The sequence below is a fragment of the Crocodylus porosus genome, unplaced genomic scaffold, assembly GCF_001723895.1.
Source record: "Crocodylus porosus isolate Cpor-Errol unplaced genomic scaffold, CroPor_comp1, whole genome shotgun sequence".
Classification (NCBI taxonomy): Eukaryota; Metazoa; Chordata; order Crocodylia; family Crocodylidae; genus Crocodylus; species Crocodylus porosus.
Window position 1 is genome coordinate 795,279 of NW_017728945.1, and position 16,491 is coordinate 811,769.

The 16,491-nt window shown below is 46.4% G+C and overlaps 1 long non-coding RNA gene across 1 annotated transcript in view; it reads left to right on the top strand.

Moving 5' to 3' along the window:
* Positions 1-470: 470 nt before the first annotated feature.
* The window catches only part of LOC109320554, a 35,166-nt gene continuing 19,145 nt past the window's right edge, over positions 471-16,491 (top strand). Inside the window, exons 1-2 of the long non-coding RNA XR_002103810.1 lie at positions 471-670; positions 13,985-14,097. This is a non-coding gene — a long non-coding RNA (uncharacterized LOC109320554). The remainder of the gene's footprint in view (positions 671-13,984; positions 14,098-16,491) is intronic.

Consider the following 16,491-nt stretch of genomic DNA (forward strand, 5'->3'; position numbering starts at 1 on the left):
CTCTGTTTTTTTGGGTCAGTTGGTCTAATTAAAGATATCCCATCTACTCAAAAAAGCAGTCCTGATTTTGCCGGTCTGTGTCCTTTGGCCAACACGGCTACCACCAGCAGCCTTCTTTTGAGTCATCTTTCATGACTCCAAAACTCATCCCTGGCAGGAGCTGAGATATATAAAGTGGTGTGTGGAGCTTTTTGGAGGATTGCATCTTGTGCTAGCTGTATACTGGGGCAGAGCATAGGGCCTGGCTCCCCTCTCCTATAAACTGGGCTAAATTCAGAGGCCCTGATCCCTGCATGGGGCCTTCCTTTACTGCTGCAGTAGAAGATAATTAGGAGTCTGCACCCACCTGAGTCACAGGAGAGCCCTTCCCTTGGATCCAATTACAGAGCCAGGTGGTTTCACCTGTGCGACTCCTCCTCTGGCAAGGGCGGTTACAATACACAGGTGTGTGAGAAGGCCTCATCCAACACAGTTTGGAAAGAGCATTCATTGCTGGTGGGCCGAGAAGCAGCATAACAAAGTGGGGGCTGAGCAGGGCCCTAGCCCAGGGCTATTCTGGCACTTTGGTCTCCAGTTAGAGGAGGGAGGAAGAGGACCTCTGCTTGTTCCTCAGATCCTGACGAAGTTTACTGGGCTAGCACTTTGAAGACATCATTGTTTTGCTTGTAAGGTGAGCACCTTCATCTGAGAAAAAGCTGAGAGACCATAAGCACCATGCCCTCCCATAGGAGCCTTACTGAGTCTCTTCTCAAGGCAGAATGACAGTCTAAAAATCCAATCCTACAAGGGCTGTGCTTAAGGAAAGCATTGGCCAGGGAATTGGGGCTCAGTGAGTGTGTGGCCAAAGTGCATGGTTAGCCCTTCGCCAGACTAGACTGAGCACAGCTCTATCCAGGCTCCCCGGTGACCTCGGCAGGCCAGTGAGCCTCCCTGTTTCTGGGTGTCCCGTCTGTAAAATGGTGAAGATGGTCCTTTTATTGCATTTTGTCTGCTTAGTGAGCTGGTGGAGACGGGTGCTGTTCCTTACTTCTACCCTGTGCAGAGGAGTCCCCATTTGCTTGGAGCCTCAAGTGCCTACTCGAAACTGGCAATATAAGGATTTTATTTTTATTTTTTTAAAGATAGTATTGATTTAAATCAAACGGGGCGACTTTAAATGACAGCCCAGGGCAGCAGCACTCCAGCAGGCATTGGACCCCAGGCTCAGAGGAAATGCCCACAGCTCCTTCCTGCTGCGTCTGGAAGGGATGCTCTTGACCATGTCTCTCCCACCTCCTCCTGCTCGCGTGCGTCAAGCTTGGGATTGAAGCTGCCTTTGGAGATGTTCCCTGTGACACCTTGATCTCTGTGATGCTTGAGAGCAGCCACAAGGGACATCTCCAGAGCTCCTTCCTTGCTGCTTGCATGCTGGTTTGGGGTCTCGGTGCAGACATACCCTGAAGAGCCAGCATGAAATATGCCACTTCCACTTTGTTTCAGAGCTCTGACACTCGGGGAGGCGGCAAGGAGTTGCCCTCTGGCTAGTGCGAATTCATCAGCTCCTCTGGAAACCCCCATCCCTTGCGTTTACTGCTGTTCCTTCTCTGACCAGCGCTATCTATCGCATTTGGCCTCTGCTAGCCAGGGGAGGGTAGCGGGTGAGGCGGGTACGTGGGCATCTCAAGTTTAACTGGGAAGGACACTTCCTTCTGAATGAAGGCTCAGCCTACTTGGCACAAGGCAAAGAGCAGAGCCGTCTCTCTCAGGGAAAAATAAAGGCTATTTGATAAAGAGAAAACGGGTGCCTTTTCCTCCTCCCTAGGAACTCACGGAGTTCCTGCTTTTCACCTCATTAACCGGAGGCTGCAAGAAGAGCCTTGCAAGTCTTTTGTGTTTGTGTGTGCTCAGGATTAAAGCCCAAATTGAAGTTCTCCAGGTATTTCTCAAAAATGGTGCCAAGACAGGGGTCTTCCTCTGACCTCGCGTACAGTGGTTTGAAAGCCAATTCCAGTTCTGAACTTGGTGCGTTTCAGTCCAGCTCTCTAATAACAGCCTTATCCAGTATGCTTGATACAGCCATAGGAGATGGGTTAGACAGGAGTAGCTCCTAGTGCTCCTCACCTTCCCAAGACGAGCAACAGAGGTGGTTGTTGCTGCCGGTCTGCTGCCGCCTGGTTTGGCCTAGTTAGTGGTAACCAGTCCACAGACTTATTAGGCTGTCATATGTACTTGGCAGTATGGTGGTTATGTGGAATACGAGCTGAATACCTTCGTCTGCTATTCCAAGTATGAAGATGTTTAACCTGCCCTCTGTCCTGAATTGCTTCCAGGAGGCTTTTGTACCAAGAGCATCTGCAAGTAGGAAAGACGCTGCTGTGGCAGATGGCACCTGTGGCTTTTGTTGTGTAATTTGGGCACAAAATTGAGGTTCAGGGGGTTTGGGTTCAGTTCAGACTTTCCTGTGTGAGCTTAGCTTGTACTTCTGAATCTGGCCTGAACTTCTTTCCCCCAGGTTTGTCTGGTCTGTTCAGGGCTGGGATGGTGCTTAGTATAGGCATGAATCATGGACTCACCTGGATTAAGACCTTTAGTCGCTGTTGTAGTATAAGTACTAATACAGACCAGGGGCATTGCCTTGCTTTTTGAGCCTCTGCTCCGACAATGTTTCGTGTGTTTCTTGACTCTGCCTCCAGCTTCAACGCCTCTCCAGACTTCCCATAGCTCTACTCTCTCCGTTACTTCTCCCGCACCATCACATTTCCAGCTACCCGTATCATGCTTGTGATCCCAGACTGACCGTATGTCTGAATTGGACCCTCTGGGCAGCTAACCCTCTTAGCCTAGATGTCTTCTCTTATGCCTGGGTGTAGATATAGTATTTTGTTAGGGAAGAGGCTTACACAGATGTAGAAACATGCCTGAGATGCTCATTGATAAAAATGGGGATGCTTTCATGAGAAAGTGCCACTGTGATTTCATTGAATGGGAAATCAATAGGACTTCAGTATTAATTATAGTGTCTGCAATGGGGGCAACTACTTAAAAAAAAAAAAAAAAAAAAAAAGGGGGGGGGGGGGGGAGAAAAAATCTGAATGAAGCTTTTATTCTGTATCTGCTTTGGGATTAGTTACAGCTCCAGACACATCTATCCCCCTCACTTTTCATCTTCCTCCCTTCCCTGATCTCCCCCTTTGCAGCTCTCATTTTTTTTTCCCCACTGCTTTTCTCCAGGAACTGCACTTTAGCATTTACCCTGGGCTTTCAAGGGAGAAGGGAAAGAAACCTGCCATGTGGCGGTGAAGGTCACACGTACTGCGGGTATAAGATGAGGTGGCCTCCTGAGAGTAAACAAAAATTAACCTTAAATTAAAAGCGGTTGTAATCTTTAATTACCCGCCTGGTTTTGCAAGGTGCCAAAGCCCATTTTGTTTCTTGTTTCCTTGGAGATTTTACCCGTCCCCCTCTTCCAGCTATGCTCTTTTTTTTTTTTTTTTAAAGCAGGTTTAAAAACGGCTATTAGGAGAGCCTGTTAATCATCCATACCAGCCTGCTAATAGCACTCTGGCCACGGTTAATCACAGTGAGCTGGAAAGATGCTGGAACTCTTTTAGCAGATGTAATCTCCCCTCCTGCCCCCCCCCCCCCCCAAGCTTTCCCACACCCCTGTAAACATCATGCCCCTGTTCATCAGGAGTTTCTTTTATACTGGAGTAAGGTATTTGAATGCATGATGTGGCTTTTAATTATTATTTTTTTTAATTATTTTCCTACATTGGATCCCATTACCATGACACTGCTACGTAATCGGGGAAGGCCTGTGCTACACGGAGCCCAATTTGCATTGCAGCTGAAAAACAATGTCACTTCTTTGGGGGTGGGTTGTAAAGAGAGAAATTCTGGGGCTTAGGGCCATGTACCAAGAAACTGTAGGCATGAGCCTGGGAAGAGGATTCTCAGGGGACTTTCTACTTCCACTAATAGCAGGTTGAGCCTCAGAAATGCTGCAGCCTCCTCCTTTATTTAGCACTGGGGGAACTTCCTTTTATTCATCGATGGCCTTTTGTTTCGGATCTGCTGTCAGTCGCATTTATAGCAGCCTTCTCAACAGAAAATAAATAGTGAGGGTGATCTTGAAATAGCATTCGCATTTCCGGGGGCCAAATTCCTCCCTGGCGCAATGTCATTGTGTTGCATGGTGCTCCTCGGGCTGGTGCTGCTGTTCATTTAGGCAGGATTTACGTCCAATTTGGTAAAGCACTTAAGCACAGGCATGACTTTAGCACATTCTTCTGAAGTGAGGTGGGTGCTTATGTGCTCTGCTGAATGAGGTTTCAGTGTGCAAAACGGCTGCAGCTTGCTTGCCAAAGAAGCTGACGGCTCAGGAATTGGGGGGAGAGGAGGATCTATCAGGGAAAAGCTGCAAAACAGAGAACTGGCTCATCGTGACTTTAGTGTTTGTTGCATGCTGCTTAGTTGTCTGGGTTTTAAGTGCTGCTTTGGATGCTCCTGGCATCAGCCAAAGGAGCCCATCAGCAGCAAGGTTCACCCGTGCTCTGCACTTAGATCGGACATGCCTAAGTATCCAATTTGGAAAGGGTTCTTTGGGTAAATGTGGTATCTTTTATTAGACCAACTTAGTAGTTGGAAAAATTGTTCATGGCAAGCTTTCGGACACAAATGCCTTTCTCCAGGCATAGGGAGTCTCAAGCATATGAAGAAGGGTGTTTGGGCTTGAAAGCTTGTAAAGAACAATTTTTATTAAACCAACTAAATAGTTGGAAAAACTTGTTCTTTGCCCACTTTCAGGCACAAACACCTTTCTCTAGGCATAGGGAGGGCCTACTGGTGTTTTGCATGCTCTCCTGGCTGGAATGGAAGCCCACGTGCAAAGCACAGGTCTGTGCAAATGCATGCCAGCAAGGATTAGAGGGAATGGGAGATAATAGGCATGAGACAAGTATCAAACTCTACTCTTTTTGCACTACTCACTGACTGGATGGATACCAAATTGGTGTGAGTCATACCACACAGACTAGGAGGGTAGCTAAGCACTGGAACAGGCTACTTGGAGAAGCTGTGGTATCTCCATCCCTGGAGATTTTCCAGAGCAGATTTTGACAGCCACTTGGCTGGGATGATTTAATCGGGGGCGATCCTGCCTTGAGCAGGAGGGTAGGGTGGGTGGTCCCTTCCAGCTCTACTTTCCTATCATCTTAATTATTGCGTCTCCTTTTATACACACTTATCAGGTCTGCCTTGCACCTCACGTCACCATTTGCAATAAGGCAACTGGCTGCCCTAGCAGCACCCTTTTCTACACCAGGGGTTGCATTCGTACCCACCTTACACACAGGAGGAGTGGTGTCACGAGGTGCAGGAATTCCCAGCAAGCAACCTATCCCTTCACTTGTCAGCACTGCTTTGGCCTGGAGAGGTGGGATCTGGTTCTCCACTTGTGCATGGGGATGTCAGTCAAGAATTACTCCAGCAAAGCGAGGCGGGTGGAAGAGAAGCTGGCCAAACCCCAGGCCTCTCTCGGGAAGAAGGCGCTCTCCATCCCTGTCCACGGTGCTGAAGGATCCTGGTGTCTCCCCGGTTGTTTCCTGGGCCGTAGCCTGCCACTGCGCTTACCTTGTTCGCTTACGTGGAGATCTCATTTAGAGGCATTTTAACAAGGCCACCCTCTTGCATGTGTGTTAATTGTCCTGGCTGTTATTGCTTAAATGACAGATAGGGGCGAATTCTGCTGGCTGACAATAATTGTTCTCCTAATTACAGGAATGACATTTACTGGAAAGCCACTGCAATCCTATTACCTTCTTATGCTCAATTCTGCAACTTTGCAATTACACGCCCTGTCTCCTAGGCTTCTTCAGTACAAAGCCCTCCAGACACTTCTGACCAGGCAGCATAATGTATAGCACGAATGCCCTGTGAGAGCAGCCTTTTTCACTTGGTTTTGCTCCGATCCAGCTTTCCAGGCCCTTGTTCTGCTCCTCATGGCAGAGATGCAACTCTGAATTCAGCCTGTCTGCTTCTATTTACACCAGTAAAAATAGGTCTGTGGCTTCTCCATGGGTTTTAACTGGAGTTAATCTGAGTTTGCACCAGGGTAAATTACAGGAGAGTTGAGCCTGTGGAGTTTCCAGCTGGGAATATGGGAAATTCAGTTCAGGGAAAAAAAACCCTGTTGCTTCCTCTCTGGACCTGGCAAAAGCTCTTGCAGCAGACTTGGTGCGATTCCCAGGGTCTGGGGAGCTGACCTAAGCAGAGTTTGCTCCCTCCGCAGACACTGAGGTAGGGATTCATTTCCCCTTCTTCAGGTTTCAGGGTTCAAATCAGCTGATGCTCCAGGCTTGAAGCTGAAATAGCTCCAGTGACACTCCAAGACTGAAGGAAGCAGGATCCTTCATCCTGAACCTGCCAGACCTTGCATCTCTATAATGTGTCTTCTCAGGCCAGACAGTCAGATATGGATTTTGCCCTTGACATTTTTCTTGTGGTTAATGGTTAACATTTGAAGTGATAAAGCATCCAATTGGGGCTTATTTGGAACTGAATTGTTCTGGTTTGAGGGTAGCCTGTGTTGGCCCAATCCATGCAGTGCAGCCTCTCCTGCCGCGCTGGCTCTATTGACAGACATGCAGAGTAAGACGCTTCTGAAAGAGAGAAAGGGTACGAGATCCTGGGGAACAGTGGAGGCAGGGCACAGATTTCTAACTGGAAATACTGGGTGAAACTTGGCCTTGGGCAGACATCATCCCATGAGCCCATTAAATCCTGTTCAGGCCCTCTTTGGGGGCTGTATGTGGTACATTGTTCCCTTTGCGCGAGAGTGCAGATCACCCTTCAGGTACTCCTGCAGTCTAAATGAGCAATATTAATACATCCGTCTTTCAGCAGAAGAATAAGGGGAATCCAGCTAACCCCTCAAAGAAGTTCCCTACCGAGAGACAGTATTTCTCTTCCTGAATTGCAGGTAGCCCATTCCATCCTTTGCATCTTAATTTGCCCCCATAAACTAGTGAAAGGTGCCTGTGAATAATTTATTTGGAAGCCTTTTAATATTTTATAAATGGTTGTAATGAGCCAATGTTCTGTTTTGTTTAGCTGTTTATATGTCGTTAAGTCAGGAGGCTGTGAACAAGATACTTTAATTTAATATGTTGCCCTCAGAAATATCTTTTAATAAATAAAGTGCTATAGCTCTTCTCTGGAGAGCCAGGGTTTGGTTAAGCCGTATAAATGATGATGCCTTTCAGTAGCTTCCCCAAGCCCCCGCTGTCCATTCCTGTTATATGCTTAGGAGTGAACCAGCCTGAGTTAATTAAAAGGGGGTGCTAACTAGGGGTAAATGCCATATTGGTGCCTCTTTGAGGATGGACAGCCCTGGATTGCAGTAGGGTGAGTGACAGCAGAAAAGAAAAGCAAGAAGAGAGTAGAGAAGCATGGGTTAGTAGGCAGGAGACTGCATTTTGGTCCTGATTTTGTTACTAGCCTGTGTGACCATAGACAGGTCTCTGTGCCTCAATTTACTCAGATTATTGGAGCAGGGATTGTCTCTGTTACCCACTGCTCTAGGTGCTGGGCCAGAGGCTGGGAGTATTGATCTCGACGGTATGGGATTATTTCTTGTCTTGAAAGTGCCCAGAAGATGCAAAGCCTGTAAGGGTGTAGGCAGACTCTGAAGAGTTGGGGAGAAGAAAGTGAGGAAGCGTGAGGGTGGGATGGGGCTATGTGAGATGGGAAAGCAAGAGATGGCTGGTGAGCCCTGCTCAAAGGGGTAACGGTTGTGGGCAGCGGTGAAAGCAGGGGGACGAGCTGTCTGCTTTGGCACGAAAGAGCCAGTGTGGGCCTGATGCCTGCTGTACGTACCCAGGAGTCCTAGGCTGGTGCTCCCAGAGAAGATGAGCACCCATGCACCTTCACCTTCACATCAAGAAGTGAAACCTTGTGGATTTTGGTGAACCCCAAACCATGAGCTTGTGGTGGGAGAAGGGCTGTGTTTTGTTCAGACTTCCTCTCTGCAACCACAGGCTTTTTTTTCCCATCCTTGGCCATGTAGCCTTCTGTCCAAACCTGAGGATGGGGGAAAATGAAGTATGGCCATGTCCTTCTACTGCAAAAGGACATCTGAGATGGGAGGCCTGGGAGTGCGAGTTGATGCATCAAGAAACAAGAGGATCGTATGAAACTTCAGAGCCGTGCATCCTTGTGGTGGAGGAGTCCTGTGCACCGGGACAGGCTGGGGGTGACTGGCTGGGCAGTAGCTCTGCAGGAAAGGACCGGAGGGGGATGGGGGGCCAATAAGCTGAATATGGGCCAACAGCATGCCCTTGTTGCCAGGAAGTCTAATGGCATCCTGGGCTGCATTGGTAGGTGTGCTGCCATAGGTTCAGGAAGTGATTATTCCCCTCTATTTTGCACTGGGGAGGCCACGTCTGGAGTCCTGTGTCCAGTTTTGGGCCCCCCAGTACGCAAAGGATGTGGACACATTGGGGAGAGTCCAGCGGAGGCCGGTGAAAATGCTTCAGGGGCTGGGGGGACAGGACTTGTGAGGAGAGGCTGAGGGGTCTGGGCTTATTTAGTCTGGAGAAGAAGACTGAGGGGGATTGAATAGCAGCCTTCACCTCCCTGCAGGGGGCTTGCAGAGAGGATGGAGCTGGACTGGCCTCAGTGGGGGCAGATGACAGGACAAGGAGCAATGGGCTCAAGTTGCAGCAAGGGAAGTTGAGGCTGGATATTGGGGGATGATGTAGTTGGGGCTGGTCCCACTTTGAGCAGGAGGTTGACCTAGATGTGACACCCCCCCCAGGTCCCTCCCAACCCTCATTTTCTGTGGTATAAGGAAGAAACTAAGTCTTGATGCACTTGTACCCATAGAAAGCCTAGTTTAGCTGCTAGTGAAAGGAAAGGAGTGGAGTGAGTTCAGGTCGTACTTCAGACCATATTCATTGCTCTTCTGTGGCAGAGAGCTTGCATTCAGCCTGTGCACCACTCCAGGTGTATTTTGAAAGCTGAAGTGGGCCTTAAGAAGGGCATAGATCTCATGCTGCTATTTTGCTTGAGGTTGAATGTCACCCACAGAGCTTAGGTGCTATTCTTCCGTCTGCATCAGAACCCGCAAAGTTGGTGAGATGGCTACATTTAGACAAAAAAAACCCACTGTAGAGGCCTGAATGCCTCTTTCTTCATGATTTGGAGAAGGCTTGAAGTCAAAGAGATTGGTCCTCTTCCAATAGAGAGAGCAAAAGCACCATCTCCTCTTTGAATTATGTTCCAACAAGAAGAAAAAAGGCAAACAGCTCCCTCCAGGACAAATGCTGGTGAAGCGATCATTTTTCCTTGAGAAACTGAGGCTTCCTTTTAAAACTTATGGGGAAATAAGGTCGTTTGTCAATGCAAGTCATTCTCTTCCATACATAAAAACATGGCAAGTGCAGCTTTTGTGAAATCTAAATTGAAAGTAAATACCAAGTGGGCAATTCTTGGTGATAAAACCTCCCATTCTGTAGATTTCTGGTACAATATTTATTTTGTCCTCTTTATAACTACAAGGGCTGTCTCTGTGTGTTATTAAAGTAATGCATTTGCTTAACCTGCACTTAAATTCCCTCCCAACCTTCCTTGATTGTACATCTCACTACTACATGTTCCAAGCCTGCTGGTCTCAGCTGGACAATTATATTAACTGCTTCTATTTGCAATTACTATGAATCATAAAGCAAGTCTGAATGGATTGTTTTTCTTTATTGAAAATGTTTAAACTTAATGCATCGCAAATGTCACAGCCATGGGGCTGCTCCTTAGCTCTTTGGGAAGCGCTGGGGTGCGTTCACTTACTTACAATGGAACAGTAAAAATGAAGTTTGCTATTCTCTTTCTCCCCTTTTTCTACACAAAAACCAGAGGAAGTGGTGCAGGGAGCCCCACAAAGATCTAAAAACCTCCTCTTTGCAACAAAGCCTGTCTACAGCTATGCATCCAAATTCCAAGTTGGAAGAGATCCTACCAGCCTGCCAACCTTTGTGGGTGATTTGAATTGATCCAGAAGCCTGACTGTTGTTTAATGTCCACTGGTAAATAATTATAACCATAACACGGACCTCTGATGGATCCAGTAACCTGGAAAAGGTCAACAACAGAGCTTACTGCTTGCAGTTGGGGCTCCTGCATTCAGTTCCTTCTACTGGATCTTGCTCGTCTTCCCAACACAAAACCAATACGCTTGCATTGGCTGCTTAGTGGAATTTGTTCTCCTCCGTTTATGAGAAGCCATGGAGCAAATGTGAGGCTGAGAGGAAGGATCTGTGCATTGCAATCCGATGACAAAGGTAAAATCTTTGGAAGGGGGATGGATGGATGCTGCTTGAGGAAAGCTTTCTTTTATTCAAAATGATGTTTCCAGGTGAAAACCTTGGTGGCAGAGATGAAGCAGTCTAATGGAGAGAGGTAGGGAGGCCTGGTGAATGGTACATGGCGCCAGGACTCGGGGCGGGGGGGGGAATATTATGTTCACTTCCCAGCACTGATTTTATTTTATTTTTATTTATTTATTTTTTCTGGGTGGCCTCCAGAGAGACCACTTTCCACTTTGCCTCAGTTTCTCCATCTGTACAGGAGGGCTGGTGATCTGGATGACCTTCATAAAATCCTTTGACAGCTACAGCTGAAAAGCACTGTTGGAGATGGATATTATGAAAGCTGCAGAGGCCTTCAGGCACCTGGACGTTCTCATTCTGTGCCCACACATCGGGGTCAGAGCAGTTGTGTGACACTATCTCTTTAATGCTGGTCAACCCTGGTCTGGTGGAACGCATTTGAGTTGAAGAGCGAAATCTCCAAGGTCCCTTTTATCCTTGGTCTCGCTGCTGGGCTTGCCAAAGAAGGAGCCAGTTAGAGCAGGATGATGGATTTTGTCCAGTAGGAATTGGACTGTGTCCACCTAGCAATGTCATCCCAGCAACTCCTCTTACAGCCTGCAGCTGTATTTCTGCCTTTCCACGCTCAGTTGGGATAAAGTCTCCCTACTTGGCAGCGTGATCCGTTTGTCTTCCCTGGAGCTGCGCTGGTGTGACTGGGCCTTTAAATTAAGAACTCTTCCCCCACTGAAAATCATGAGAAAACCCAAGATCTGGCAAAGCAGAGATGCATCTAGCAATGGCAGGGCAAAAAGAGAAAGGGGAAGAGTTGTAGGGCTAACTCGTATTGGGTGCTTGTCACAGGAGACAGGCAGGTTGTGTCAGTCACCGTGATTGACAAGGAGTGGCAACAGGAGAACATTGTAAATGAGACTGATACATTTTGATTTCTTAGTTAATTAGTATGGTGTAAATGTTCCCACAGGGTGATTTTGTGCAAGCTATATGATAGATCTGGTGTATTTATTAGGGATGAGCCCAGCCTGAAATCTGGCATCTAGGCCCTGCAGGATCTCTGGGAAAGTTTGGATCAGGACTCAGAACTGCTGTCTAGAGCCTGGCTCTAGGCTTTGTCTTTCACCAGGGATTTCTCAAGCGTAGGTGGATTAAAAGGGGGAGCAATGGTCCACCCACCCTTCCATACCCCATTCCAAGAAGGTACTTCAATCATCTAAGATAATACAAGACATGACCCTCTGTAGGAGCCCTGTCAATGGGGGATGCACTGGTGGAGATGCCAGGGTGGTGGAAAGATCTTCCATGGCATGGATCTGACATCGTCCCTTTCCAAGGGATGTGAGGACTGGGGTCCTGCAACCTCCTGATGGATGTAGTGGCCATCAAGAAACTTTGCAGGCTTGGTGTGACCTGGGGGGGAGGCTTCTGAACTTGACCCAGTCTGTAAGTATTAGAAATACAAGCATTTATGTCGCACTATCAAGCTTTCATGCTGGAGTGGGATGTGAGGCAGGCCCTGATCCTTCCCTAGATTCAATGCATCAAGTCATGAGGTCTGATCTTACTTCTGCATGCCCAGGCAGAAATTAGAAGCATGTCCACAGAAGGCTATGACAGTTGGACAGCGGTGAGCTGGCCCCATGTTAAAACTGGCGTAACTGAGAGATGAAGCAGATCCAGCCTTCTGGATTCACCCTGGAGAAAGAGGACTGAACTATGAAGCTCAGATCTGGATCTGTGTCCTGGTTCACTCCAAATTGCTCCATATATTTTACCTTTTGTATCTTGAAAGTCTGCTTAATAAGATGTTTATCTCTGGTTCATTCATCCCAGGCCTGTTGTTAACACATTGCAAATACTGACACTTTACATCCCATAATAGTTGCATTTTTTGACAAATTAAATGCTTTTTTTTTTTTTTGTAAATGACTTTTCAGGTTCAGGCAGAGCCAGATAACTGTACAGATGAAATCAATAGCACGAAGAACCGATAGAAAATTACCCAGGCTTAATAAACTTCACGCATGGCTTCCTATTGCAGTTGTATATCAAGCAGAAAACAAATAGGGATGCTGTTCTGGAGAGCTAGCTAGTAGATGATGCTGCTGTTTGAAATAAGAGGGTTATTAAAAGAGTTATAGATGATGCAGCTTTTTTTATCTTTTTGGCGCGGTTTTGTTTTCTTATATCCTCTTATTAAGTTCCCAGCTGATAGTATCTTGTATCTAGATCTTCACTTTCCCTGCAGTCATGAAAGGAAGTACAGTCGCCCTAAGTATCCACGTATTTGTTCCGTGTGTGCCGTATTGTACCGCTCTGTATATACCTCCTCTGTGCACACGGTGGACCAAAATCTCTCTGTTATCAAGCAGCGATGACCTCAGCTCAATCACTCCAGGTTTTACAGCACTGTAACGGAGAGGAGAATTTAACTGGGAGCATGCAGTTTGCAAGGGTATAAATTTTAAAATGCAAAATTTGTCCTGCTGGTGGTATTGGTATCTATGTTGGTGCCAGACTCTCAGAATTCACTTGCATCTGTTTTATACCATTGGCTTCCATATAACCACTCCAAAAAAACTCCCATTAGTGAAAATTTGAAGCTCATTATGCATATAGCTCAATCTACAGGACATACCTGAATGGATACGTGTGTTTATCCATAACACACATGAAGGTACTTTGTATGCATCCATACTTATATTTATATTCATGGCCGTGCATAGTGGGAAGGCTTTGACTGGTTCTAGGAGACATGATGGGGCACACTTTATTACTCTTTCCAAACAGGAGTAGCTTGCACTCATCACTTGAACTCCTAACAGGAAAGCACTCCAGCACATGCTTGTGGTCTTACATTATGAGCTCAGTTGGTTTGCAGGGGTGCAGTTGAAAGTGCAATGTGCCTAAGGTGTCATTTGTGTTGTAATTTCTATGTGTTGGATGCCAGAAGTATGGGTTGGCAAGCAGAAGGAAAGGTGAACTTTTTTGATGCACGCACACGTCATTGTGCCACTTCCCTGAAAGGCTCAGGTCTGAAAAATGAAGCGTTAAAAGGAAGCTGTCCGGCTGATGAAGATGGCCGTGACTGAAAGGAGAGGCTGTAAAAGGGCACGTGCCTTGATCTGCAGCCAATGCTGCACGTTGGTGTGAGCCACCCCCTTCTCCATCTCCCCCGTTTGCAGTACTACCCATTTCAAAAACTGGTGCGTGGCCACGAAAGAGCAAACTGCCCTCTTTATTTCTGCAGCTCTTACTCCTCTGAGTCATGACTATGAGGCCACTTGCCTGAGTAAGGGCTGCAGGATTGGGTCCGCAAGGGGGATTTGGGAGAGATCAACACACGCAGCCAATTAGAAAAATAATCATAGACCCTCAGCAAAGAAAAAAGCATAAAAAGTGGGACTTGCTTTATGGCAAGAAATGAGGCTGTAAAACCAAGAGCAATTAGACCACAAAGGCAATTACAGCATTTTCTAAAGGCTCAGTGAAATTTATTTACTTCTTAGTTTTACTGGTGGGGATTATGGGAGAAGGGACTTTTCTTCCCAGGACTAATAGAAGGTCTGGCACCAGGCTTTTAAATGATTTTTCTTTTTTTCTTTTTCCCCCCCACCTTTCTCCAGACCTTCATTATGCATTTCTACGGCTTGATTAAAGGTTTCTTCTTCACACTGCGATGTATCAGCATCAGAACACAAGAGGCATTCATTAAGGGCTGGAGTGGCTGGCACTTTAGGTGAGCAATGGCAGAGCTTCCTTCCTCCTGTCCCTCCAGTGGGAAGTTTAGATGAGACGATCCCAACATTGTTGCTCTAATTATCAGCTTTAATGTGGGGCTATCAAAGAGGCATTCTGGGAGAAATTTATTGGTGGGGAGGGAGGGATATCACAGACCAGCTCACTTAACCATGGGGTTTTATAGATCCTTTGTGTGCTGAGTGGCTGCCAGAAGAGAAGAAGAGGCACGGTGTTGTGGCTAAGGCACTGGGACGGGATTCAAGATAGCTGGGTTGAATTTCTGCCTCTGCTATTGATGCCCTGTGTGACGTGGGGCAAGTTAGTTCATCTCTGCCAGTCTTCTACTAATAATAGTAGCCTATTTTGCAAAGTGTAGGGCTAAACCCATAAATGCTTGAGGAGTATTTGTCTATTATAGCTACCAGAGTAATACTTCTATGCATACATGTACAGGTAGACATCTGTGTGAATACTTGGACACACACACACATTTAGCAAACCAAACTGATCCTGTTGAATGAATGACGCAACGGGAGTAAACCAATTTCAGATCAAAATTTTCATACCTGGGTAGTTAAAATGGGGCAGATAAATACATATGCCAACCTAAGAATGAATGTCAGGGCCTAACTTTTTAAGTGACCAACTTTAGAATAATTGGGGTCTTGGTGCCCATTTTTCTCTTTCTTCTTCTCTCTATCTGTAAAATGGGTACAATGATGCATTCCCCTCCCTCCCCTGACACATTGGAGTTATGAAAGCTTCATTATTAATGTTTATGAAGGTGCATTAAGATCCTGAGTACAGAGTGCTTTATTACTATGATAATATCCATTTTCATCTAAGTCAGAAAATTGCAACAAGCGTTAATGGAACACGGGCAATGTAGCATCTCCTGTGCTGCTTTTATAGCACACTTGATTTATTGACTTTGGCAACACTGGTACATAGTGGCTTTTTCTGTTAATAAAGTTACTGAAATTGAAAATAGAAGTTTAATTACTGGCATGAAAGGTTAGGAGTGTTTCAGGTATTCCTTTCCTGGATATTTTCTTAATCAGACATAGAAGGCTTGATTCTCCTTTCTGCATACACCAGTTTTATCCTGATGTAACTGCAGACCGTGCAATTCTCAGCTAACGTGGGCTGGCACAGTTCTATTATGAGGCTCATTGATAAGAATGGCGATTTTTTGCAATTAGTATTTCACGGATTCACAAGTTTAGGACTGGAAGGGACCTCGTGAGATCATCAGGTCCAACCCCACTGCTCTGGACAGGGAAGACAGCTGGAGTCAAATCATCCCAGAGAGGTGTGCATCCAGTCTCCTTTTCGAAGATCTCCAGGGTAGGTGTCTGGGAGTTTATTCCAGAGTCTGGTCACATGAACCATGAAGTTTTTCCTTGTATCCAGTTAGAAACCTTCTTTGAGAAGTTTACAACCCGTTGCTCCTGGTTTTCCCCTGGGGCACTTTTGGTGAATAGTTTGCTGAGCCCCTGATGCTCTCCCCTGATTATATTTGTAAGCTACCACCAAATCCTCCCGAAGTCTTCTCTTTTCTAGACAGACCCATATCGGTCAGCTTTTCTTCGTGTGGCTTGTTCTTCAGGCCTCTAATCATAGTTTCATACGAGTGGCTTTTCTCTGGACTCTCACACGTCAGTAAGTTGACCCCTCTGATGTTGCAGAAAAGCTGCTGAAATTATTCCTTGCTGATGACAGTCATTCTGGGCTCCTGTTATAAATGTTGAGGTGCTTTATGTTTGCAATGCAAGGTATTATCGGCATCTGGCAGATGAGCACTAAGGGACTTGCTCCTGGTCATACGGCCAGTCAGTGGCAGCTACCCCGTTTTCCCAGGCCCCTGCCTTGTCCACTCTTTCCATGTGTCGGTCACTCCTGAAGTCTCTGAATATTTTTCTTGTTTGCAAGTGTTGGCCAGTTCCTGGGAAGGACAGACTTTGCTTTCATGATGGTTTCTTGCCTGGTTGCCCTTCCTTAGTTGTGGTGCGTTTCAGGGCACTGAAATTACCAGGCACTGTTGCTGCTCCCTAATTGGATGAATGACACCTTTTTCTTTTCTGTTTTTTTTTTTTTTTTTTTTTTCCCCCATAAAGACGAAATGAATGAATGAGAAACGGCTCATTTTCCGGTGCAGATTTCTGGAGGTGCAATCAATTGACTGTGCTTAAAATTCACAAAACACTTAGAGCCTCCCCAAGGATTTTCATGAATCCCATGGGTCCTGTGAGTCTTGAATGACAAATAAGATGCCCCTAAACTTTGATCTACCAGAATATTTGCTAATAACTTTGGATGATATCCAGTCCACCCCTCTCTGGTCCTGAGCTCAGAGAAGGAGGCTCGGTGAGTCCCTGGAGATGTTCTCCAG